The sequence below is a fragment of the Crocodylus siamensis genome, chromosome 2 (genome assembly GCF_052110815.1).
Source record: "Crocodylus siamensis isolate JL-2025a chromosome 2, ASM5211081v1, whole genome shotgun sequence".
Classification (NCBI taxonomy): Eukaryota; Metazoa; Chordata; order Crocodylia; family Crocodylidae; genus Crocodylus; species Crocodylus siamensis.
In genome coordinates this window covers 104,953,013-104,980,148 of record NC_143396.1, presented here as the reverse complement: position 1 = coordinate 104,980,148, position 27,136 = coordinate 104,953,013, and positions in this window count along the sequence as shown.

The window sequence follows — 27,136 nt, the reverse complement described above, 5'->3', positions numbered from 1 at the left end:
CTCTATACTGGGCATGTCAATGCAAGACTACTGTGCACTGGTTACTACACATTTTTCTAGTACTTGTTATTGTACAGTAGTGCTGGCAAACACCTTTTAAATGTTTCAGACCTAGTTAAAGATTACCTGGAGGGCTTAGATGTGTCCAAATCGGCGGGCCCAAATGACCTTCATCCGCAGGTGCTGAGGGAATTGGCTGGTGTCATTGTGGAGCCATTGGCATGGCTGTTCGAGGACTCCTGGTGCTTGGGCCAAGTCCCTGAGGACTGGAAAAAGGCCAATATTTCCCTATTTTCAAGGTCCCTATTTTCAATAAGGGGAGGAAGAAAGAGCCTGGCAACTACAGGCCAGTCAGCCTCACTTCTATCCTGGGGAAGGTCTTTGAAAAAATTATCAAGGAGCACATTTGTGAGAGCCCTGCAGGGGAAGTGATGTTGAGAGGTAACCATCATGGTTTCGCGCAAAGCCGACCCTGCCTGACTAACTTGGTCTCTTTCTATGACCAGGTAACAAAGAGCTTAGATGGGAAAGAGGAAGTTGATGTCATCTTCTTGGACTTCCAGAAGGCCTTCGACACAGTGTCCCACCCAATTCTGGTGGGTAAGCTGAGGGACTGCGGCATTGACGAATGCATGGTCACATGGGTGGCAAACTGGCTCCAGGGGATCACCCAGAGGGTGGTGGTGGATGGGTCCATGTCGACCTGGAAGGGTGTGGGCAGCGGAGTCCCCCAGGGCTTGATCCTTGGGCCGGTGCTGTTCAACATCTTCATTAGCGAAATGGATGAGGGTGTGGAGAGCACCCTGTTCAAGTTCACTGATGAGACCAAGCTGTGGGGTAAAGTGAATACACCAGCAGGCAGGAACCGCATCCAGGCAGACCTCGATAGGTTAGAGAAGTGGGTGGATCTGAACAGGATGCGCTTCAACAAGGACAAATGCAGGGTGTTGCACCTGGGGAGAGGAAACCAGCATTATGGTTATAGGTTAGGTGCTGACCCTCTTGGCAGCACAGAGGCAGAGAGGGATCTTGGAGTCAGGATTGACTCCAGGATGAATATGAGTTGCCAATGTGACGAAGCAATAGGCAGAGCAAACCGCACCCTGTCCTGCATCAACAGGGGCATCACTAACAGGTCCAGAGAGGTCTTGCTCCCCTTCTATGCAGTGCTGGTCAGGCCACAGCTGGAGTACTGTGTCCAGTTCTGGGTACCGCACTTCAAGAAGGATGTGGAGAACCTGGAGAGGGTCCAGAGGAGGGCCACTTGTATGGTTGAGGGCTTCCATGGACAGCCCTATGAGGAGAGGCTGAGGGACCTGAATCTCTTCAGTCTCCACAAGAGGAGACTGAGTGGGGATCTTGTGGCTGCCTACAACTTTATCAGGGGCCACCAGCAGGGACTCAGGAAAGTCTGTTCACCAAGGTCCCCCTTGGAGTCACCAGGAACAATGGCCACAAGCTGAGGGAGGATAGGTTTAGGTTAGATATTAGATAGAACTACTTCACTGTAAGGGTGGCTAGAGCCTGGAATAGGCTTCCCAGAGAGGTGGTGCTCTCACCTTCCCTGGAGATCTTCAAGATGAGACTGGATAGGCACCTGGCTGGGGTCTTATGACCCCTGCCACCCCCAGTGCTCCTTCCTGCCCATGGCATGGGGTCGGACTAGATGATCTGTCTAGGTCCCTTCCAACTCATTGATTCTATGATTCTATGAAATGAAACTACTGTGCAATGGCCTAATAATACTGAGAAGTAGCATATTAGCACTGTTAGCCTTGAGACATGCTACTATGCAGTATTCAGCTACTATGCAGTCAGTGTATCATGTAGATGCGACCACTGGGTGCATTTACACATACACTTTGCTGTGGAGTTGACTAATTATATCTGCAGTAAACTGTCACAGTTTATATGTGCACCGGTATTAGGGTGTAGTAACCTAATGAACTCTGCCATAGGATAGGACTGTTGGGGCAGTACTATTTTACAGTGGAGTACTTTACTGAGCTGAAACACACATGTAGATGGTGACCAGGGGCATTTTTACACCCAGTCAACCCAGCCAGCCAAGGACCCACTCCACCCCGGCTCAGATTGCTGCTGACCTGGAAACAGTTCATTCTGGCTCAAACAGCTCCAGAGTTTGTGTCACATAAATTGCATGTGTATATCTACCCACTATAGATGAGATTACTGAACTGAGTCCTTAGCCACTAAATAATCCCAAGGAAATATGAAAGTGAGAGAGCTACCTAAAAGTGCAAATTAATGTTGTTGTTTGTTTTCCTTTTATCTGTTGAGAACATTCTGAATAGATGCACTGGAGACTCCTATGATAGATTCCCAATACAAAAGGATTCATTTAAACAAAAAAGAAAAGAAAAAGAAAGTAAGAAAAAGAAACTCCTTGACTTTTTGGTAGCGATCCAAAGAGAAATTATCAGAGAATCAGAAATACATTGTACCAGAAAAAGACTGTCCTTAAAGTTCATCCAACAAAAAGGATGCTTCAGCCATTCTGGACTCTCTCTGAAGAAGGTTGAGGGGAGTAAGAAAACTGAAGAATAACTTCACACAAGAACTGATTCAGCAGAGCATTTTAGGACATACTTACAAAGCATGCAACATATGTTTAAGCCCTTTTCGAATGACTTCAGTAGAGTTATAATTGGTTTAGAGTAACTCAGATAAGAGAAAGCTTAGCAGTGTTCTTGATTAAGGGGATTGCATTCTACCTCTAATGAATTTATGAACTTGGATGCTGAAGCATTCTGCAAAAGTAAACAAGAGGTATAATAACTACTAAGAAAAGGAATGGTAAATAAACTATATAGATTTAGGAATATTCATGCTAATTTCTGATAGCTTCTATCAGCAGCAAATTGGTATGTATCACACAATGTCTTAGCTCTTCTAGCCAGTTAGTAAGTAGATGCATCAAGCTCCCCCATTTCCCTGTCCCACCCCATATATTTGTGCTAGGGCAAAAAGAATCTGGAATTAGTTTCATGTTTCTGAATCTAGGGGGCAGTTAGCCTGAAAAAGGTTAGAAGCAGGATTTCTTTGTATGAACACATAGCCTGAGTCGCAATCTGTCTAGGAACTGAAATTTTCTATTCTCTTCCATGTTTACTCCATTTTGCTAGCTGGGGCAATACTTAATAATATTGTTAGAAATCCTGAATACATTAACTGTTGTATGTGTCCTGCACACTAAGTCTTTTAAAAAATAAAACAAAACAGGTATAGATAATGAACAAAGAGAGTGAGGAAATGAGTGGTAGCAGACCTGCTATGGTTATGAAAATAACTCCTCTGAGTCATTAGTCCCAATCTGCTTTTAATTAGGTTGGTGTAAATTCTAAGTACGTCCATGGAAGCTATGCTAGTTGTGAAAGCAGAATCAAGCCTTGTGATTCATTCTTCTGTATTCTTATTTTATTACACACCCCTGAAACATAGGTCATTCTTTGTCATTAAAACAGGTTTTTTCCATTCTTCCAGTAGAAGTCCCTCAGGTCAAACAGAGTATTTCTTCTATTAGTTTAATCTTATATTATTGTTCATTTTTCAATGAAGGGATTAAAAAAAAAAGGTCCACAATAATCATAGTCATTAAGATCTCATGGCATTTTTCCCTAGATGTGCTAACCTTGGAGTCCTGATAAACACCTAGTAGTTACAGTCACTCTTTCTAGAGTTTTCTTATATTCTCAGTTGGACAAAAATAATCTTCAGTTCTTGTATTAAGTATTTGCACATTGTGTGTTTTGCATATGCTTTGTATATGTATATAAGTTTCAGTAGTGTTTATGTAGTAATTCCTCAATGCAGCATAAGCTCTTTGTCATCAGCTTGTAAACTTATTATGTTGGTTCAATATCTATTTGGTTGAAAAAAATATTTAAAAAGTAAGAGTTCTGTCAAATATAAAAACGCTTATCTGAAGTTATTTACATTTAACTAGAAATGTCAGGGTGAGGAGGTAGAAAGAAGATTTCACATTTAGAAAAATAGAATATGACCCATCTGTCCTAATGCTGAATTTTCTATTTTTAACTCTTTAACATCTTATCTATGTTTCTTTGGCAGGTTTTTATGAGTTTTGTTTATTTTCAGATGGATCTCACACAAGGATTTTAATATTAGAATAGCTGGATATATCATCACTAAGAGACAAAGAAAATAATGTATCTTTCAGAGGTAGTAATAATGTACACATATTTTCCCTGTTCAATTGAATAAGATATTTAAAATACAGAATATACTACTATAACAAAGGGTGTCCTAGATCCTACTTTAAATATTCCCTAAGAATATACAGCCGAGTAGGTCCAGCTTTTGGTGTGTTAATTTATTGAATACATATGTGTGACAAGCTTATGAGGAATTATGGACCATCTTAATTTAAATGTGTCCATCATCATGAACATAGTCATCCTCATTAGCCTTAACTAATGTCCATAGATTAAGAGCTGCTGATAAACAGTTAAGACTTACCTACCATATTTTCAAAGAGTAAGAAATTAGAATCCTTCAGCTCCCTTTTTGAAGAAACTAAGCCTTAATACACTGATGACTCATGACGTTCACTAGATTTATATATTGTGAAAACTGGCAACTCCACACTTGCAATAGGCTTTCTGTTTTTCAGTTAAAAGTTGCTAATGGATACAGTCCATTCACACCTAAATCAACAGAGATGTGGCCTCAATATGATAAATTCAGATGCTTGAATTCTTCAATGAAGAAAACCTTGGGAGCTACTAAATTTTAACAATATGTTGCCATTTTGGCCTTCTAATTAGTCTTTAAGCATGCTCTAAAAAGTAGATGGGCTATGTCCTATGTGAGTACATTTTCTAGAAGTTTTGTGTTCAAATCAATAAGAATAATTTTTAAAAGCAGCTAGAAATATGACAAACAAGTAAAAAAACACATGTCCATTTTATAAACACTTGAAACATATGGGATGCTAGAATTACTGGTATATTATTATTCACCACATGCAAGATTCACTAGTTCAGCGTGATTTATCTGAACTGGGTTTGACTTCAGAAACTACAACTTCTGTTTTGTCAGATTTCAAGCAGCCAGCAAAGTTTACCCATCACTGTGGGAGACATGTCAAAAACATGCAATGCAAGGACAATAAAATACAAAAATAAATTCCTATCATTAAAGGGTATTTCTTACTAAAGTTCTATGAAATAGGCCAAAAATAGTGTATTTGATTTTGATGGCATTTTAAAATTAACTTTACATCTTCACTGATATTCTGACACTGCTAGAACTATCTCGACCACTTACAGTGCAGCAATAGATAAAGCAAAGCTATGAGTCTATGTCATTGCACCTTTCCACTCCCCCTATTCTCATCTGAGAAGAGATAGAAAAAAAAAAAGGGATATGGGTAAATTAGCCTGTAACTTTGTTAAGTCATTCAGAGGTATCCAGCAATATTTTGTAGAATAAAGGTCATTCCTTAAGTAATAGTTTCCACTCTGTAGAAGACTCCACTCTACTACAGTCAGTATTACTTAATTAGTGGGCTCTGATTGCCCTACTTTTGGGCAGATATTTGTGGGGAGATTACAGGAATGTTATATTAGATTTTAAAATAGCTGCCCAATCTAACTTAGTTTACCCAAGTGCAGACCTTACACTTAGACCTGGTCTCGGTGATTGGAAATCAGTCTAAACCCATAACTGCACAAAGACCAGTCTAAAAATGGTGGAACCCAATATAAGATAGACCTAGATCAATGCACACTCAAACTTAATTGATCTAGGTTAGATGAGTGAAATGAATTTCAGTAGTTATCTGCGCAGCCCCAGGGCTGGAAAAGCCCACCTACTGGTCTCAGTGCCAGAGTTGCATTTTTGTCCCAACCCCCACAACACCAAGTTATTTTTAGCCCCTTAACCCTTTACACCTTCCTGCAGAGCCATCCCCTGACACCAAAAACCCCATCCCGCAAACCTCTCCAGGTGCTGGTTTTATCAGCATTTGTTGATGCCAGGAACCAGGGAAGTAATGGTGGGGAGAGGGATGTGGGGGATGGTGGTGTAGGCTTGGCAGAGGGGGCCAAAGGACTAAAAATAGCCCCCAGCCTCCCCATGGACCCTATGAGCCCCACTGATCCCATCAAACCTTCCCAGACCTCACCAAGCCCCTATGGAACCCACCAGGCCTCATGATTCCTCTATTCTATCCTGAAGATTCTGTTTGTCCTGTCCCCCGATTCCCCAGCAGATTCTGCCTGTACCCCTGATTGGTCTCACGGCTCCTGTTTGCCCTCTTGACTTCTCTGATTACTCCTGCAGATCCTACCTGCCTCCAATCCCTCCTGAAGAGCCCACCTGCCTCCCCAATCCCTCTAAAGATGCTGCCTGCACCCTCAATCTCCCTAATCCCTCCTGTGGACAGCACATGCCTGCCAGTCACTCCTGCAGATATTACCTGCCCCCAAATCCTCCATAGCTAACTTGAAAATCCTGCTTACCCCCCCATTTCCCACAGACTCCTTCTGCACCCCAACTGCTCTCACAGATCCTGCCTGCCCCCTCAATCCCCACCTCCCCTGATTACTCTTACTGCTGCCCCCTGAATCCTCTTGTGGACACTGCCTGGACCTCCAATCTCCCTGCAGATATTGACTGCACCTTGATCCCTCCCCCCCCACAATTGCTCCCATGGATCCTGCTTGGCCCAATTTGCCTGTGGACCTGCAATCCCTCCTCTGAATCTGCTTGCTACCCCATCCCCCAACCCCCCCTCTGATATCCCCATCATCCCAATTTACCTTAGATCAGGTGCCATTTTTAAAGTGATTTTCCCTCCTTAAACATCTGTACTTAGCCTTGTACAAGGATCAAGGACTGGGGGGAAAGGAATTATCTATTCACTACATAAGAAACAATAAGCTTCAAATTCTGTTCCCTAGTTTCTTTAGAAGCTACCTTGCCTGGTCCTATTAAACTTTAAGTATGAGAGAAACAAACACATACTGTCTCCATTCCTACCAAACTCATAAATAATTGGTTCAGTTCCTTCACTAAAATCAGCCAAAGATACATTTCCTCTTATTTTAGAGAGTTGTACCCTAAGATAAATTTATTATGAAATATTATCATATAGAACTTTAATTACCTCCCAATTCATACATTGTCTGATCTTGTCAACTCCTTCACTTGTACTACTTGACAATAGTTCACAGTCATTTCAGGATATTATTTTTATTTTCATTACTTCTTTTCCCCCCCATGATTAAATCAACAACCTTAAAGAATCCCAAAATGTCTTCTCCGAGCTCTAGAGTAGCTTTCAATTGGCTATTTTCTAGCAGTCACTGAGTGTAAAATGTGTACTTTTTGTACTTGGGAATGTCCCTCATACCCCATGTCCTATCAACTTTGAATCATCAAACCACCACGAGTCAGTTGTCAAACTCCAGATTGACCACCTAGGTAAACTGGCTCATCACCTATAGATGAAATGCACAACAGGGTGGGTCTAGACATTATTTCAATTTCATCACAACTTTTCTTGAGTCACGAGGACATTGCACCATGTGCACAGCTGCATATACATAGGGTAGGCTGTCAGGAGGAGTTAAAAAGGCATAACAGCTTTCGCTGCTGCTGCTGCCTGACTGGGGCAGCTCTCTCTGGTCAGCAGCAGCACTGGAGGAATTTGATATCTCTACTAAGTAGTCATCCCATAATCCCCAGGGTCTCCTGGGCAGAAGCAAGCAAGAGGGGGTGGGGAGGGGAAATCCCACACATATACCTTCCCCTACATGTGCAGGGAGTAGGAGACATCCTGCTAATCCAGAGCACAGCCCAGGGTCTCCGAGGAAGCAGCAAGCATGTGGGGGGGAGGGAAGGGAAGGGATTTCCCACTCTCCTCCCCTTGGAGACCTCAGGCTCTGTCCAGCAGCTGGGGGTGTCCCCCACTCCCTGTTGACATGGCGGAAGTAGAGGAGGGATCCTTTCTCCCCTACATGTTTTCTGCTGCCCAGGAGAATCCTGGGCTATGCTCCAGCAGGGCAGGGGTACCCCTGCTCTCCTGCTCTGTGCTCACATGAAGGTTGAGGGGGTGGAATTTCTCCTGTGATTTGTGTTTCTGGGTAGGGGGAATGAACCTGGTGCTCAGACCTATGCTGGGGCACGGTTTCCTTCTATTCTTTTCCAGATAACTTTACTCTGCAATTGGAGCAATGCACTCTGGGGTGCTGGAGGACTGGCAGTGTATTCCTTCGCTACACATCCAAATTAAAACTGGATAGCAATGAGCTATAACATTAGTGCATGTTCATGAGCTCTAACTTTAGAGCTGGTTGGACCTTTTTGTAGTGTGATTGGTACTTTGTATGTGTAGCTGGTCTCAGTTACTTGTGCAAATAGCCAGTTAATTGGATACTATCTGTAAGATATAGAGGGGGCCTACTACTCATCAGCCACAAAGCAAAATACAAATCCTTTTCACTCTCTTGCTTCCCAGAACATGTCTCTTATTTATACTAATTCCAAGCTACAGTATCCCTGAAGGTCAGGCGCTTGAGTTTCTGGGGAAAACCAGACTGGGGATCTTTCTCTTCTGACTGAATGAACCAGCACCACCATTTATTGCTCCCTGTCCAAACTACATTTAATGTTCCTGGGAAATGGAAAATTAACAGAAGTGAAGAACACATTTCCTGTTTTCTTTATGAATATAAAAAGCACTATAAGGTCTGAGAAATATTTCATGGCATAGTTTCTCCATGCTGACTTTCCAAAATGCCTCAGTTATATCCCTAAGGGATTACTACAGTATACTAGGTATTTATTTATTTCTTGCATACATTCATTCTTGAGAATCAATACTAAGGAACCTAACACAGAGATATGGACTCTAGAATTGGACTATAATGACCAAGTATGCTTTATGATTTCCAGACAGAAATCTGAAGCTATATTTCAATTGATTACCTGAAAATCAATTGCTCTGTGATTTTTTACCACTGTATTATGCAAGATTTTAGCTGCAATCTGTTACTTAATTGATTTTGTGTTTCTGATAATATTTTCATATCACAAGTTATATAAGAAAACCTTAGAGAAATTGGATTAAAACATATAAACATGAAAATGTATGGGGCCTGGTGAGTTTTTGTTTTGTTTTTGGTGGGGGGGTTGTTTTGTTTTTCATTGTTTTTGTTTTGAATTTCTTTGTTTAGTTGGAGAGGACAAAGAGCTGGATTTCTTATGTAGATTTATGTTTGAGCTAAACTGAGTTGGACCTTATGGCTGCTGACAGATGTAAAAAAAATGAAAGAAAAACAAAAACCAGAGCCTTATTTTAAACTCAGCACATTCCCGACACCAAGTCCAGCACATGCCCAGGAGAGGCATTATGTTAGTTTGACCTGCCTTACCCAACTTCTATATAGATCGGGTTCTTCAGTGGGGCTTTTTTGGCACTTTTATCTAGTAGCTGATAGTATCAGCTTTAGATAAAAACACCAAAAATCCCCACTGAAGCTTCTGATCTATATAGATGTTGAGGAGCTGGGTCAAACTAACACTCTGCTTCTTTCAGTAAAACAGGCTTTTTTTCACATCTGTTAGCAGCTTATGTGGCTAGCTAGGCTGAGAAAGAGAACATGGTAACCCTTTATAGTCCACTGGCCACTTAAAGGTACCTAGAACTGCAGGCACTAAGGAAATGACAAAGGTTGCTGCTCCTCTGCACTTCCCACTCCTCAAAGCACCTTCTTGTAAGAGGAGTAGGAAAGAAAAGAGCTCAGGTAGAGCCATGACTATCCTGCACATCCAATTAGTTCTAGAAGAACAGGAAAGGTGGGAGAAAGAGTACATTCTATGCATTACTATGTACTGCAGTAAGTTTATGTCTTCTAAACACAGTATAACTTGGGGCAGGTTGTCACAGGTATAATTTTGTTGTAGGCTACATTGATTATGTAGAAGTCATTTGAAGAAAGCCAACCCTGTTCAAGACACCATGGACTTAGATGCTTTCCTGAAGCATATGCTCAGGGGTTTTCATGAACTGAGGTTTAACTTTAAGTATAGAATGTTTTCTCTATTTTATATACCCTCAGATTTATTCCTGCTGTTACATATTAAACTAAAATAACTATTTATATTTTTTTTAATTAAAAAGGCATTTTTAAAAAAAATGTCAAGCACTGCCCTAACTTTTCTACCAATTAGCTGAGATTTTTTCAACTGATTTGAATATGAAGTGGTCCATATGTTGCAGTTTTTTAAAAGTGCAGAAGTACTATACATTTTGAAGGTAACCAGAAGTAAGAGATGAAAAAAATAACACAATATTGAATCTGTTGTGAGACTGCTGTAAAATGTGATATACATATGAGGATCCATCATGTGCTATACTTAATTATTCTGTATTCCTAGTCATTTTTGTGTTTTCTGATTGTTTTAGAATAATTTTGGACTTTACTTTCCATTCACTTAGCAGTAATTAAAGTGGCTTTTTTCATTTTCTGGCAATTAGCAGAAGATATATTTCCTCCTTGTTTGAAATTATTATTATTATCTGTATTTAACTAGTACGTGTATTTGTAACATGTTATAGAACAAAATTAGATAGCTACATAAAAGTACAATCAAAATTTGAGCCATTGTCTTTCACGCTGCTTGCAGAGGTTGTGGTGGCATAGAAGAGGATGCTGCTATGCACAGCCATCCACTGCACTGTGCCAGGCCCAAAACCCTTACTTTGAGCTTCTCCCATGGGGTGCCTAGAGCTGGCTGTTCTGCTTCCCGGAGATCACCCACAAGCTTGAGGAAATGCTGCCACCACCCAGATACTAGTCTCTGCTAGCTTTCTTTGCAGCCTTGGGGCACAAAAACCCTGTGAACTTTGGGGTTGCTTTGAGCATAGGTAATATTTCTGGGTGCCTCTTTCAGCCTGAAGCATCCCAAAAGCATTCCAACCACAGGTAGGGCTGAAGGAACATAAACTGACAAGTTCTTCTGGCCAAGCTGGGAGCAAAAAGGCTTGCCTTTTCTCCATAGTACTACAGCAAGGTATGCTGTAACCCAATACTTTTATTGATTGTAAGGGGAGAGGGAGGGGAGATGGAACATGGAGGTCAGAATACACTTTAAGCAAACATTATTAATCAGAGCCTTATACAGTCTTAGAGATAATAATCTTTTTAAAGCACATCTGACCTGGACATAAATCCTAACTCCTGGCTAATTCCAATCTTTACTAACAGAGACTCATCCAGGCAGCAGCTGCCTGGCAGTACTTTGCTTGTGGTTTTTCAAAACACCCGTCGGAGGAAAAGAGCATTTCCCCCTCTTCTCAGGAATTTATCAGGCCAGGTCATCTGGTTGACCAGCCTGAACCAAAAAGAAAGCAAGAGAGAAAGAGAGGGAGGTTCAACTGGAATGACCCAACTGCAGGGCAGAGAGTGGGATTTTTTTCAGAGAGGTAAAAAAATAAATAAATAAAAGCTGCTTTACTTTAAATTTGGCATGCCTCTGCACTGAGCCCAGCACATGCCCAAAGGAGGCATCACATTAATTGGACCTGGCTCACCCAACATTTGCATAGACTGGGTGCTTAGGCAGGGCTTTTCTAGCACTCTTATCTAATTCCTTCCAAATTAAAAAAAAAAAAAGTAATTATGTACATTTAAAGTTTGTATGGGGGGCGGGAATCTTTGCTGAATGGAATTCTATTTAAAAATAGTGATGGTTTATTTTTTTAAACTCTGCTTTTCATCTAAATATTCCTCCTATTCTTTATAATAACTTAATGATTCACTCTTCTATGTCCACGCCATTAACATTTTCATGCATGGTCTTATGTCCCATCTGGACTATTAAAGGATGACCAGAAGAAGACACAGAAAGGTAGATAGCTGTGTGAATCCCAAGTAAGGCAGAAAGCATGATAAATTAGCACCTTATGGACTAACTAAATAAGAGATATAGCATAAGTCTTCGTGAGTTCAAGCTTCATCAGATGCTGTGAAAGGACATACACAGAGTAGTATATAAAACAGAAGGAATGTTTTAAATACAAAAGCTAGGATGGGAGGTAGGGGAGGCAGTACAGATTAAAGGATCATCTTTCTGGCCTAATGGGTGTTTTTCCTTTTTTTGTGTGTGTGTGTTCTTCCACTGTCTTCACTTTTTCCATTTCATTTTGTTGTCAGTCTGTACTACTGTACTTCTTCAAAAATAAGCTTACTTTCTCTATTTATCTACTTTCACATCTCCCAGTCTGCTAATGATGGCAGGATTTATCATCCATTTATCAGTTCCGCATTTAATCATCATTTCATTTTCTATTAATTTATATCTTATGTAATGAATGCCCTTCTGTCCTTTAAATCCCACTCCAAGGTTCTCTCCTATTTTGTTGGCTACATGGAGGTAGAAGTTAAATGACTCATAATCATCCACACAGTAGTAAAATAATTAACATCTCCTGTGGGTTTGCTCTTTTGTTTTGGTTTGGTTTTTCATATCTTAGAAAAATTAAGGCTTCAACCTGAAAATTGTACACATGGTCATCCTACTAACTAAACCTGTCTGTCCCCATTATCTTCATTATCTTTTTTCTTCCTCCTGCCTGCCTGTGACATTAACCTTTTGCATCTCACTTCACTTTGGATTGTATGGTTCAGGTTTTGATTTGATTGGAGCCTGTGGACATCACTGTAATACAAATAATAGCACCGGCTACTGGAGTCATATCCAAGAGGTGTCTTTAGAGTGCAGGTCACTGTAATGTGAACCTGTGAGAAAGGAAGAGTATGTATATCTAAGGGTAAGAAAGAAAACAAAGGTAAATGGCTAGATCAGAGATGAAAGAGCACACAAGAGTGAGCACTCAGCCTGGAGGGGATCGACTTTGGTTACACTCATTTTTCCACTAACAGTTCATGCAGTTTTCACAGTACAGCCTACTTCTCTTCCACCTGCCCTTGTTGAAAGAAAGAAGTAATTAGTTCCATTTTTGGAAGAGAGGGGCTAGAGGTCCATTTTCAGGAATGGGTTTAAAGCTAAGAATCAAAAGGCCAGAGGTGTTTCCCATTAAGGTGTAAAAGCCCCAGAGAACAGTGGAATATAAAACAGTGTTCTCTAGCTCCTGGCTCAACATGCTGGCATTTGTGATTTCTGAAGCAGTTGACCTTCCCCCAACATTTTAATAGGACCCTATGTCCATAACTCAAGACTATAACTTCTTCTATAGTGTTAGAATGTTCTTTGAGGCTAAGCATTGCAATATTTAAGTCCCTTTGCGTATCTGGGCCAAAAGCGCTCTTGGATTAAAACATGTGGCATTTGACAAAATCCTGAATTATTATGGATATGATTACTGTAGTTTGTAAATTATCAATGCATACAATGTTATTCATTTTCCATCCTATTCTTTCTATTGTTTAAAAAGACAAAATAACCTGCAAGCACTTGTAGATACAAACCAATTCTTCTACAAGTCACTTATTCAAGTTGAGGCTTTTTCCCTAAAGAGGGTCAGAGAGGCTGAAACTGTCAAATGTAAGTGTAAATGTATGTTTCCCTTTCAGTCACTGGTACAAGGCCAGACAGATATTGTCAAGTATCATCTAAATGTAAAAAAGTAAGCAGAAAGGATACCTGATGACATATGAGCATTATTGACTTGTCATAACTCTAAAGGAGAAGCTTGTAAAGAATAGAATATGTTGTGTAATCCAACAACTAGCTAATTATGATACACACACCAGATGTCTAGATCTACTTTAGACCTACTTTGGAGCACTCAGTCATAGCTATTTATTTAGGTCAAATGTAGGAAAAGTGTTTACAAAATAGGTAATTTAGCTACAAAGTTTAGGTGGTGCTCAGCATTACAAATAGATCCTTTTCAAAATTTTTGAACCAACAAAATTGTGTTGTATAATTCAAGCCCCTATAAGGCATCCAACATTATGTTTCTTCTGAGATGAGATGCACGTTATTTCTAAAATATGTGCTCAAATCCCCTCAGGCCAAGAAGGGTACAGAATATTTTGGTTTTTAGGGGAAAAGAAGGAGCTATCAGGCAGCTAACTCCAGAAGGTTTGGATCTTAAATTACGTAGACACCTATTGTGCAACCTAAATCAGTCACCTTAGCTGCTTGAGGAGAGAAGAAAAGCCAGACATGCTCTTGTATTTAACATGTACTCTTTGCTACTTCTAGGCACCTTCAAGCTTTCTGGATAAATTTGGAAATGTGACCTCTGTGTGTACTCAGCAGGTATCCCAGGTGCATAGGCTAAGTCCAATTGGATCAACTTCCTGGGACAAGGTCCTACATTTTAATTCTTAAGTGTAAGCATCTATGTAACCAACCTAGATGTAGCCTGAATTACTTTTGTAAGGTCACTCAACAGAGCAGCAACAAAACCAAAGACAGGATTTAGTTCCCCATTATGCATTCTCAGTACTATTGTCACAGCTTAGGCTACATCGTACCACTGAGAATGGTATGTTAAAGAAAATTAATGATATTTTCATTACTGTTTTCTTTGCTCTAGCCACCCCTGATCCATTTGGAGGACATGGCCTATACTAATTCCTTTATTCTGTGCAAATAATAATAATCATTTTTTTTCTCTTTCTGCCCTTTCCTCCATTTGGTTCAATACAACATCTATTAACTCTAATTAGCCTTGCACTAGAATGACAAGTGTAATGATCCTGAATAACATTTAACGATAACAAAAACACAAAAATGAACTTGCTGGCCTGACAGATGGGTTTTACCACATTCTCACAGTTCTGGGGCATAGAAACAAATATGTAATTTCTACAACCCTTGAGTTCACACAGGAGAACTCTTCTTGAAAATTCTGCCTGAAAAAATAAGAAAGAAGACCAATTTAATATGTTATAAAATTAAAATGCAGGTTTTACAAAACTTTATTTCTTCTAGATTCCAGTATACTTTAGAATAAAAAAATGGAAAATACTCAAGTTGGGTGGGGGGAAGGAGTTGTTTGCTTCATTTTGTTTTTTGTTTCTTTAAACATTTTTCTCTTTAACTATATGCAACGTTCTATTTGGCTCAATATCAACACCGAAGCTTCTTTCTAAGTTTGAGGTAAGTCTGAATAAATAATTCTGTAATCTTGCAGCTCACTTTGATTCCATCAAAAAAATAGTGATTTGTATTTTTAAAGAGTCATCTCAAGAAAGGATAATATGCAGGTCAAACTATGATTTTATTCCATTTATTAAAGATGATTTCCACCTCCCCCTCTCCTCTCCCCAACCCCCCACACCCACTGGGAGAACAGAGAAAAAACTCTGAAATGGGAAGTGTCAAAGAAATGGGAGCCTTAGAAAAAATATCTTTGTCACCACAGCAGCAGAAGCCAGTATTACTTTTCTTTTTTGGCAATTACTAACATACTTTTTTTAGGAAAGGCATCTTGCACCAAAATAAGGCTCTGATGAGGTGGGGGGGGTTGTTTGTTTTGTTTTTTGAGAAAGGCCAATCCTTCCACTACTAAAGTCAAGGGGGAAAATGGAAATAATCCTATTGAAGTCACTAAAGGCAGAATCAGGCTCTAAAATTCAATATCCTCAAGTAAAACATGCCCATGTGTGTGGCAAAATAGTAAAACTAAAGTTTTCCTACACTGGAAAGTTAATTTGGACTACGGTTAGGTGTAAATTTAAAGGGTAATAGCTATTTCTGAATGATCCCTTGTGTATAAATCTGCTTTACTCCTATTTATTTAATCTGTCTTCAAAGTTAATTGGACTACTCAGTATTTACATATTTAGTTCCTTGTTTGACTGAGGTCTTTACTGATCTTTTAACCTATAAATGGCACCTACAAATCAAGGGTAAGTTATATTGGAGAACCATTGTGTAGTAAGTTTGAACTAATATTGTGGACCTGTTCTGTATTGAATCCATGCTGTAGAAAACTGAAATTTTTATTGTTAAATAGGGATGTGTTTCCCTTAAATTCTACATTTATACAAGAAAGTTTTAATAAGGAGTTTAGAAAAAAATGTTTGCAATGGTAAGTTGTTTTATAATAAGGATTTAGAATATGGAACTGCAGGGTTTCTTACATTTGCTATTGTGCAATTCTTCCCCACTGGTGAGGCCACATCTGGAGTACTATGTCCAGTTTTGGGCCACCCACTTCAGAAACAATGTGGATAAATTGGGGAGAGTTCAGCAGAGGGAATGAAAACGGTTAGGGGGCTGGAGGACGTGACTTCTGAGGAGAAACTGAGGGTTAATTAGTCTGGAGAAGAGCAGACGGAGAGGGGATTTAATAGCAGCCTTAAACTACCTGAAGGGGGTTTTGAAAGAGGATGGAGCTAGACTGTTCTCAGTGGTGGCAGATGACAGAACAAGGAGCAATGATTTCATGTTGCAGCAAGGGAAGGTTAAGTTAGATATTAGGAAAAACTTCCTCAACAGGAGGATAGTAAAACATTAAAACAGTTTACTCAGAGAGTTTGTGGACTCTCCACCCTTGGAGATTTTTAAAACCTGGCTAGATAAAGCCTTTTCTGGAATGATATAGTTTGGCATGGTCCTCCTTTGAGCATGAGATTGGGTTAGATAACCATATGAGATTCCTTCAAACCCTAATTTTCTATGATTTCATTATTTGAATGCCAAAAACAGAAGACTGTTCAATGTGGCAATGAGGCAGCTCATATGGTCCTCCATAAATTAATTAGCAAATAAATATGGCATCCTACTTATACACAGACAGGTGTAATAGTGTCAAATGTTATTTATACATACACGTTATAAAAATTACATATATATTAAATGTTTATATATAAGTATTATGCTATGTTTATGGTCCTCTGCCAATGAATCAGCAAATAAAAATTGCCAACTTGTGTGTCTGTGTATGTGTGTACATATCTATATATATGAAAGAAAAGATAAACTTTTAAAATAATTAATGAAAGATGCTATTGATTCCATGGTCCCTTAATAACCATTCATCTTTGTAGTGTGATGAATGTGGGCATGGCAGTAACAGTGATTCTACTTTGCCTTGGTCACAGTGATTAACACTAAATAAGATGTTGAAGTGCAAAGTCTAACCATAATTCAGGGGACACATAGGTCATTTAATGACAAAAAATGGACCTTTATTCTCTCATTTGAAGAATTAGTTGTGAACCAAAAAGCAAATTTCTCTATACAGGGTCATGCTCAGTTTCTGACTGAAAAAAAAATTAAATTTTCTGTTCTAGAGTTTCTAAATGGAAAAAGAGGCAAGAAGTAAGGTGTTTCTTCTTTATCCTAGGATAAGGTGTTTCTTCTTTATCAGGGATGGTCAAGCATATAAGGGAAAAATAAACTGTTCACCTGAACTGAGTAAGCCATAACTGTGGAGACCCCTGTCCAAGATTAGGCCAAAGATACCCAAACAGTAATGACATCAGCATCTACTGCAAAAAAATCATTACTTACATGTAATTACTACTTTCCCCATCCCTAGATTCTCATTTTCCTGTGAAATCACTAAACTCTCTTTCCAGTGAAATCACTACCTCCATTCCTGCCAATGATAAGGATTACATAGAAAATGCTGTAAGGGTAAAATAGCATCAATGGCATAGGGTACTTAAGCTATCTTCAATAGCTTTTGGAGAAATATGGTCATGTCCATGTGATCAATTTGTGCTCCAGAGAAACCTCCTCAGGAATGACACACTGCTCCAGGTGGTCTTTTTTCTTAAAATAGGCGTGGGGTAGCCACATCTGCATGACACTTCAGGCATGTTAATTCATACAAGAAAAGGTTAACTGGCTTTGTCACTCAGCAGTGCTAATTAGCCCATCTGAAATAGTACTTATATATGCCCCCACTTCCTGCCATATATAGAAGCTAGAAGCTGGGAGCACCTCAATAGTCTTGAGGATACTGCTCTGGAACACAGTAAGCTTACCGTGGAAATGTGACCATTCTGGTTTTTAATTTCTGAATGTAAACAAATCTAAACCAAACATAAGGTGTGCCATTTCTATTGATTAGCAAACGTTAGTACCTTTAATAGATCTTTCTTAAGTCATGTAACAGGCCATGTTGTTATACTATGTGGTTCAATTGGTTAAATTAATGCAAAATGAAGTACATGGATAGGTAGACTCGATTATAAAAAAGATCTTAGATAAAATCATATTTGTAATATTTCTATCTCTGAAACTCTGCATTATATGTGTTCAGATGATATTATAATTTGTGATGCGTCTGTACCATTCTACAGTAGGTAATACACATTCACTCTTGGATTTTTTACAATGACTGCCTTATTTCCTCAATTAGACTAGAAATGTGTTAAACTACACAGAATTCAAATTGACAATAAAGTGTTTATTCATACATTTGCAAATAATGTAACAGTATAACCTCCCTCAGGGGTTACTTTCCAACCAGATTGCATTTCCTGAACTGTTAACTTATTACAAGGATAGAGAAGCAAATTAACAAACCTAGTCACGTGGTTATCATTAAAAAGAAACTTGATATCTCTTTGCTTGCTGATATCCATGTTTGACACATTTCCTTCTCGTTGGGGGGTCTGTTCTCTGCAGAATATCTGCAACTCCTATTAACACCAAAGAGAGTTATATGCATGAACTGAGAGGAAAATAGTTTCCCTTTAATGCATTGAAGCTTGATTCAAGGAAATATAATCAATTAAGAATGAGCTAAGTGGTTAGACAAATATAAGAATAAACAATAACTTCTATGTAGAATTCATATTAAGCTTGAAATGAACTTTTATTGGTACAGGTATCATCAAGATACCAAAGTTCTTAATTCAGTGGAAGTGTTGTGTTTGGGGGTCTATAGCATATCCTGGAACATAACAATATGCATCTTTTAAGTAGCATTTCTATTAGTAGATGTTAAATCCCTCTACAGAGGATACATCCCTATATCATTATCCCCATTTTACAGTTGAGGAAACTCAATCAAGGAGAGGGGAAATGATTTGCTCATGGTTGCTCAATAGGTCAATAAAAGAGGCAGAAAGAATAGAATATAAGTCTCTTGAGCTGTTTTTCTAGGTTAAATCTGGGCTACAGTTTTCACTATATATGCATTACATCTGTAGTCTGAATTAAAATTGGCTCTAGTCTGAATTAACTAATCCTCCTTGAATGAGAATTAAAGTTAATATGGACTAGGGCGTTCTGAATTAGGCAATTTGAACTGTATTAGTTAACATATATATATGGCATTGCTTTTAGGACAAACAGTCCTTAGGAACTCAGATAAACATTGCTTACAAATGCAGATAAGCATTGCAAATATCAGTCCCCTCAAGGGAAACTCAAATGTTTTCGGCAGCCCAACAAAGGCTATTAGATACAATGTAACACCTTTACAAAATCAAACGTGCCAACAGCTCTTCACCATGACTAAGTATCAGTATCCTGACTAAGCCCCCAGTTCTGCCCAAGCACAGGGACTACTGGTCTGTGGAGAAGGGGGTAAAACCCCTTGATAATCTATTAACCTTTAATTCAAATTTAAATCTGATTCAAACTGTGTGATGCAAATGAACTAACACAGTTTAGAAAATGGTGAGCACATCTATACACAGCCTTGGATCCCAGTTCACTGTTCCAATCACAGTTTCCATTAGAATTGGGCACTAGGACTTCCTGAACATCTTAAGAAGTTGCCTGTGGCTTCCCAATGCACAAAATAATATCAACCGTATGGGAGATTTAACAATCTCTTTTAGAGGACTATGAGTGTAGAATCATATCTCTGTCCATCTATAACACAAAAATCTTTGTGGATCATATAGATCCTGAAGCTGGTAGTCCTTAGCAGTGAATCATTTTCCTAGTCAATTAAACATCAGTATTTCTGGAGTTTCTCTTATGACTCCACAACAGAAAGTGATTATAGATGTGCTGAAGTGGAGGTGAAGTGGGGGGGTGGAGTATTTCAATTACAGCAGCTCCTGGAGAGCAACAACTTACTGTTACATGTATTAAGCATACCACATTTCAAAATAGCCACAGAGGTGCTTTAACTAAAGCATATTCAATGAGTTTTACTTAAAGTGGCACCACAGCCATTTTAAAATGATGTCACTTAATAGACGTGATGGTGAGGCATACTGGAACATTCTAATTGGAATGCTTCAGCAGACTTGATTGATAGAGTCTGCTCCAATGCATTCTAATTAGAATGCGTCAAAGCATGTCTACACATATCCAGAGAGAGCAGGTTTGTTTGTTTTGTTGATTGTTGGGTTTTGTTTTTTTTAAAGTTCTTTTTAAATAATGAAGAGATGCTTCAGTTTCCAGCTCTACTAAGTAGTTTGGAATTTATCATAACTTCTTCCAATACATTTGGGTAATTTCAACTGGTATAAAGAATATGATATAATTGGTGTCCTCTCACATGCATTCTTGCACTTAGACAAATACTAAAAACCAAGTCAACAGAACAAGGTTGGATATTTTATTGAATTTCTAAATAGAGTATATGTGTATGCACTTGCATGTATGTGGAGGACACCAAAAAAAGTTTTTTATAGAATTCTTAGTGAGTGGTAGGAAAAAAAACACCTCACTTTCTAATGGGCAGACCACATGGAGCATTTCATTTTTTCTAAACATGGGATTGGGAATATCTATGCTGCAAATTGAAGAGTTGAAGGAGTAGTAAAATATCATATCACATACAGAAAGGTTAAGGGATTTTTGTTGATGCTTTTAACCATATTTGTGCTTACAAAGATTAATATAGGTAAAAAATGGTAACTTAAAAAAAAAATATACACAATGTAGTACTTCAAGGCTACAACAGGGGTATGTGACATGATTTATAGGTACTGGGATAGAATACTAACTAGTGAAAATAATAGAGATTTAGACTCACATTGTACGCATGCAAATGAATGCCCAAAGCACAAGGCACTGGGGAATAGAGCTCATAGCTACATTACAAAGTACTACAGAGGAACTGAATGAAAAAACTTTGTGAAAATCTAATGGCTCTTGACTGTTGAGAGATCAAATGGATGGTATCTGGCATGTGTCTGACACACGTTTATTTAGTTAAACAGTAATTTTCATACTCTGTGAAAAGATACTGCAATTCTGATTTTCCTAAATCTTTCTTTTTTTTAACCTAGGCCATGTGTAAGACAGGATTTTATTTTGTTTCTAGAGGTGTGATGTTAGGAAGTGGGAATGCAGGGACTGCAAAGAAAGGTATGTAATCATTTGCCTAATATTTCACAGTACACTCAATGATTTTTTACTACTATTAAGTACTATACTGAAATCTTCACAGATTTAGCAACATTGCTCTCAGACTCATCTTTTTTTTTAGGTGTATGCATGCGCATGCATTTGTGTGAAACTATACCACCTAACCAGGAATAAGAAAAAGGGAAAGCCATAAGAACACATATACTAATTATTATGATGTCAGTAACCATTTAGCAACAGCTAGTAAAACAACAGCTAATAAAACCATGCACATCAACATTTTTTTTTCACCAGAAGAAAAGGTTTTGTTGTTTTGCAGACTCTTAAGTGCATTTATTCTGAAAAAGGTGTGGGTTATACAAGGTTAGGTGATAGAACCACTTTTTTCTGTATGATTTCTGATTCTGGGGCCTGGAGAGGAAAGAAGTAAAATATAAAGAAGCTAAAGATATAAAAAGGTATGAAATCTATTATTTTAATATCTATGGGGTCCGAGTTAAAAAATAATGGATCTGTAGATCTTATTCCATGATAACATCAATATGGCTACTTCAGGGTAAAGGAATGGAAAATAGAGAGGATTTGCAGCCCCCAGGCAATTTTACATAAAGAGACTGCATACAAATACCTAAATATCTGTTCTGTTAGGAAGCAAATGTTCTCTATAATGAAGAGTTTGATTTGAGGCCCTGGAGGAGGAAGGGGAGGAGGTTAATTCAGTCATCTTACTTTTAAATTGCTTGCAATACTTAAATTCTATGCAGTAGTTATAAAATTGCTTTAGTTACTGGAGGAATACAGTGAAAAGTATATGGACAGTGTTAACTCACTAAAGCAAAGCTATTATGTAGGTTATAATTTAGATTTTTGATTTCTATGCATAAACTCTGATGAGTTGCAATTATAATCTTTGTTTTCAAGTTATGTTGAGTTCAGGATAATGCCGAAGGAAATAGAAGACTGTTCCCCCAGGAACTGCATAAGTGATTCTCCCCTAACAATATAAAGTGATGAGGGGAGAAATTCAGAAGAAAAAATTGCCCCTATCATAATCCACACAGTTCTGGATCCTGCAGACTCTCACATGGACCAAGGAAGAGGAGAGATCTTGGAACACAGGAAATCAGAAAACAGGAAATCTAACAAAAATCTAATATAGATAGCAAGACTGCCCTTGAAAACTTTACTTTAGTGGAGTTCTGGTATATAGAAGCAGAGAGCAATTTGAAGGCCATGGACCTAGCAAGGAGGTGTACAGCCTTTTTGCAAATGATTTTATTGTTATTGAGGAGTCTTTAGATCTGTGGTGTCCTTTCTATCAAAAAAATGATTTGGAGGGGGGGAGAGGGGGGAGCATGTTTATGCTCCCCTTCATAGATTCCCCAAATAGGTGAAGTTGTAAATATTTCCCTACCCCCAAGCATCCTTTGAAAAGTAGTTTACATTTGACAGTGCCTTCCTTAGAATTTTTCTTTCAAGACAGGTTAGTAATTTATTAGAATACTACATTTAAAATGCGTGTGTGTGGTGGGGGGGAGGGGAGGGGAGTCTTTCATACAGCATAGGCAAGCATTGAGACAGTAAGGACAGCATGTTTTCATGACTTTGCTTGATCATGCTCCTCACTCTGCATGTACATTCCCAAGACGCAGTGGGCAGACACCGACTGAGCACCTCACTGGATTCCTTTGATAATATGTGTAGCACAACATAAAGAATTCCAGAAAAATTAATAATGCTTAAATGGCTTAATACAACACTAAAGGGCTTAGGGATGAATAAGCTGAGCACTAGCAAGTTGATTTATTTATAATGATCACATTAGATCGTTACTTTTGAAGCATTGTTGTGCATAGAAATAAACTGTACTGGTCTCTCCCCCCCCTCCCCCCCCCCCAATCAAATCTAGTTTTGCATAATTTGTTTAAATAAGTGGATCTATCACAGTCAAACCTGCCACATTAAATCTTTAGAAATTTAAACTTTTTAGTGCATATGACTAGGGCATTATGTTTTACTTGCCATAGTTACTCAAGACAAGTTGTTGAATGTGGGGAAAAAAGCTCTTCATCTTATATGCATCCACCAGAACCCCCCACTCACACTGGAAACATCATCTATCATTTAACTACTGTCAAAGCAGCATGTGCTCATTAATGGAAACCAACTATGAAGCTGATTAAATGCAGCCAACACTGACTATAACTACAAAATGCATGGCCCATATTGGGCAATGTACTGATGACAACCTACTTTTTTAATTATTAAAATCAAAATTTATCCCCCCCATTAAAAAGAAAAACGTTTACACCACTTTACATAACACTTCTCTAAACTAACATCAAATCTCATTTACATCCTTTAACGTCTATCTGTGTTCACAAATAATATTACCTGGCATGTTTTCAACAGTTTCCCCAATCCCATTTCCAAATTGTTATTCCCCCTGCTCCTTCTCTCTGGTCAGAATCAGGTGGGTGGGGCAAAATATCTCAATAGCCAGGTAGGCAATAAAATGCCACAAAATATATTTACTGAAGAAAGTTTCTGACAAAAAACTACAATGATCACCAATAATTTATGTAAATATTTTTCAGACACCTGTATCCATCATTGTTTAATACAGAGGGAAACCACCTGTTGAAAAATAACCTTTTTATACGTCCAAAGATTGGACTAGTAATGATCTAATTGTGCTCCAGTATAATCAACAGGCTAAAAAGGTGCCAAGTGAATATACTTTAAAGAGAACAAGGAAAGTCAGGGTGGAAGCTTAGGGAGCATCCAGATTAGTGTGTATGTGTTTCCCTGGGGACAAGTAGCAGTGGCACAACTATATACCACTGCTACTTGTCCCCAGGGAATGCCCAAGTGCGCACACTTTGGTGCATGGCAAATTTCCCTGGGTTGGGTAGGGGAGGCTGAGGCCAACATCTGGGCTGGCCCCAGAAACCCTACCTGGTATCCTGGGGGCCTCCTGGGGTTCCAGTGGTAGTAATCAGGAATATGGAGTCTGGCCAGCAGCCAGAGCATGGCTGCAACTGGCCATGCTCATGTTGAACATGGTGTATACTGCCACCATGTTCATGGCACTGTTTTTTTCTGCTGTGGGTTTTTTGACACTGTTATCTAATTAGCGGCATGATGAACAAATGCATGTGTGGAGTTTGCAAACCACAGATGCATCTGCAGCACTGCAAATGGCATGTGTATGCTTTTCTGGACCTGCTCTTGGAGATTAACTGGTTCAGAGAAGCATAAGCTTTTATAGGTGTTAGCCTGCTACATCAGATGCTACAAATAGACTTGCAGAAAACCAGAGTTACTAAATAGAAGGAAAATAGAAAATAGAACCAGTTAGGGTTCATACTGATGTGTGGGGGCTTGTGGGAAGTTAAATTGTGTTAATAATGATCTTAGTTTTCCAAGGCTTGGACGTTAGATTCCTAGTTAGTTCAATATAAGTGTGAACTGTACAGAAGTTCCAGAAAGGTTAACTGGTCTAAAATGCCTGATGCAATCCAAGTTAACTCTATCTCCAAGATAGTCTAACATTGATTGGGTTGGCCAGATTTAGACTGATCTAAACTGTTCTCAACTTCTGTATACCTCGGCTGCTGGCCCCAGTCCTGGGGCTATGTTTTGACTACCAATCCACCTGGCACCAAGCTATTTTTAGGCCCCCAGCACCTTGTCCCCTTCCCAGATAGACAACTCCCTCCCCATAGACCAATCAGAAACCCCCTTCCCCCGAGCCCACCAAATCCCCAAGTCCACAAGCCACTTCCAGTGCCAGTTTTATCAGCATTTGCCAGTGTCTGGACCTGAGGAGGGATGGGCTGTGGGGTAGGTTCACTGGAGGGGGTTATTTGTCTGTGGGTGGAGAAGGGCTGAGGTCTAAAAATAGCCCCTGGTCCTGGGGGGCGGGGAAGTCCCACCCCAGGCACCCCACTGGACCTGCGAGCCATCCTGATTCCTGCAAAACTTTCCAGGTGCCACCAACCCCGCCCTCCCCATGGACCTCACCTTCCCCCCAAATCCTCCCTATCTCCCCTAATGCCCCTCACAGACCCCACCTTCCCCCCTATTTCCCCATTCTCCCTGCAGATCCCATCTATCCCCAATCCCTCCTGCAGGCTCTGCTTGCCCCCCTGATCCCTGTGATCTCTCCTGTGGATCCCACCTGCTCCATGCCCCCCACAGAGTCTGCTTTCTCCACCCCCACCCCTGCTTTATTCCTCTTATCCATTATACAGCCTCCATTTGCCCTCTGGTCTCTCTTATCCCTCCTGCAGATCCTGTCTGCTCTCCTTGATCCCCTTCACAAACTCTGCTTACTCCCCTGATCCCACCTATCTTCCCCGTGGATTCTGCTTGCCTTCTCAATCCTCCTGTGGCCCTCCATTCTCCCATTGGAGCTTGCTTGCCCTCCCCTGTTCAACAAGCTTTAGTTGAAGCACCCCCGCCATCATTTTGAAGCATAGGGAAACAAATACATGAGATGTGGAGGCTGCTGCAGCACACTACTTAGCACACTCCAGCAGACTCTATTAATCAAGTATGCTCTGATGCACTGTAATTACAGTGCATCAGAGCAGCTTCCCTGCACATCTACAGGCACCCTAAGGTGCCACCTTGCTCTACCTTCTGCCTGACTTCAGACTAACATGGCTAACTATCTATCTCTCTATAAAGAGAAAAATGAATAAGCTGAGGCATGAAAAATAAGTGGACATAAAAGGTGATGTATAAAAGTGAATCTATACAGAAGGTATCTCAGGCATTTCTGTTTAGACAAAATTAGCAGAAGGCAACATTCAATGAATTTTAAAGTCAGCAAGTTTTAAATTGTCAAAAATATATTTTCACACAAAATACAATTAGCTAATTCATTTCTATAGTATATCATTATATCATTGATGTCAAGAGCTTAGTAGGATTCAAAGGGTAATGAACATTCATATAGACTAGAAGACCATTGATAGATAGAATTAAAAAAAGAAGAGAAAGATTTAGAAGTGATATAAATACTCATGAATTAGGACATAAGCCAATATTTACTTGATGAAGAATCTTTTGCTATGAGCAGGTTACGTCATAATTGTGAACTATGAATAATAATAAACCTTTTTCTAAAGTATCTGGTGCTGGTTGCTGTTAGAGATGGGGTACTGAATTAGGACATAAATTTCATTTGCAAGAATAGTTCCTACTTCTACTATGTCCTGGAAGTACATGTAATTTTCAAAGTAGATACGACTGAAAATATACATATATAACTTGTTCTAGGCTGTTCAAAAATGTCATTCGTATTTGGAAAGAAAACACACCTTGTTAACTTCAACTTTTATGAAAGGTGGATTTCTAATCTTAGCTCTCCCTCTGCCTTGAAGAAGGGTGCTTGTACCTGAAAGCTTGCAAAGAACAATTTTTCCAACTATTCAGTTGGTCTAATAAAAGATATCACATTTACCCAAAGAACTTGCCTGCCTGTAATCTTAGCCATGCACCCATCATTGATTACAAATATGAGACGCACATTTTTGGTTTGTGGGGGAGATGAAAATCTTGATATGGAGCCGCACAAACTCACTTGTACATAGAAACCCAGGAGTTTTCACAGACCAATATTGCTCTGGATCTGTTTCTATGACAAAAAATTGGAACATCTCCTCAGTTTCAGGCAGAGTGCTCAGACACCCTTGCCTGGAGAAAGGGTGATTTCGGGCATGGATTTCTGATCTTGATAAATTCCCTTTCCCAGAGGACTATATAGTAAGCCCAAGTCTCTTTACTTGAGCTCCCTTTTTCAGAGGGGTTATAAAATAAGAACACCCCTGATAACTAACTAGCTAACTAAAGGTAATCTCTTTTT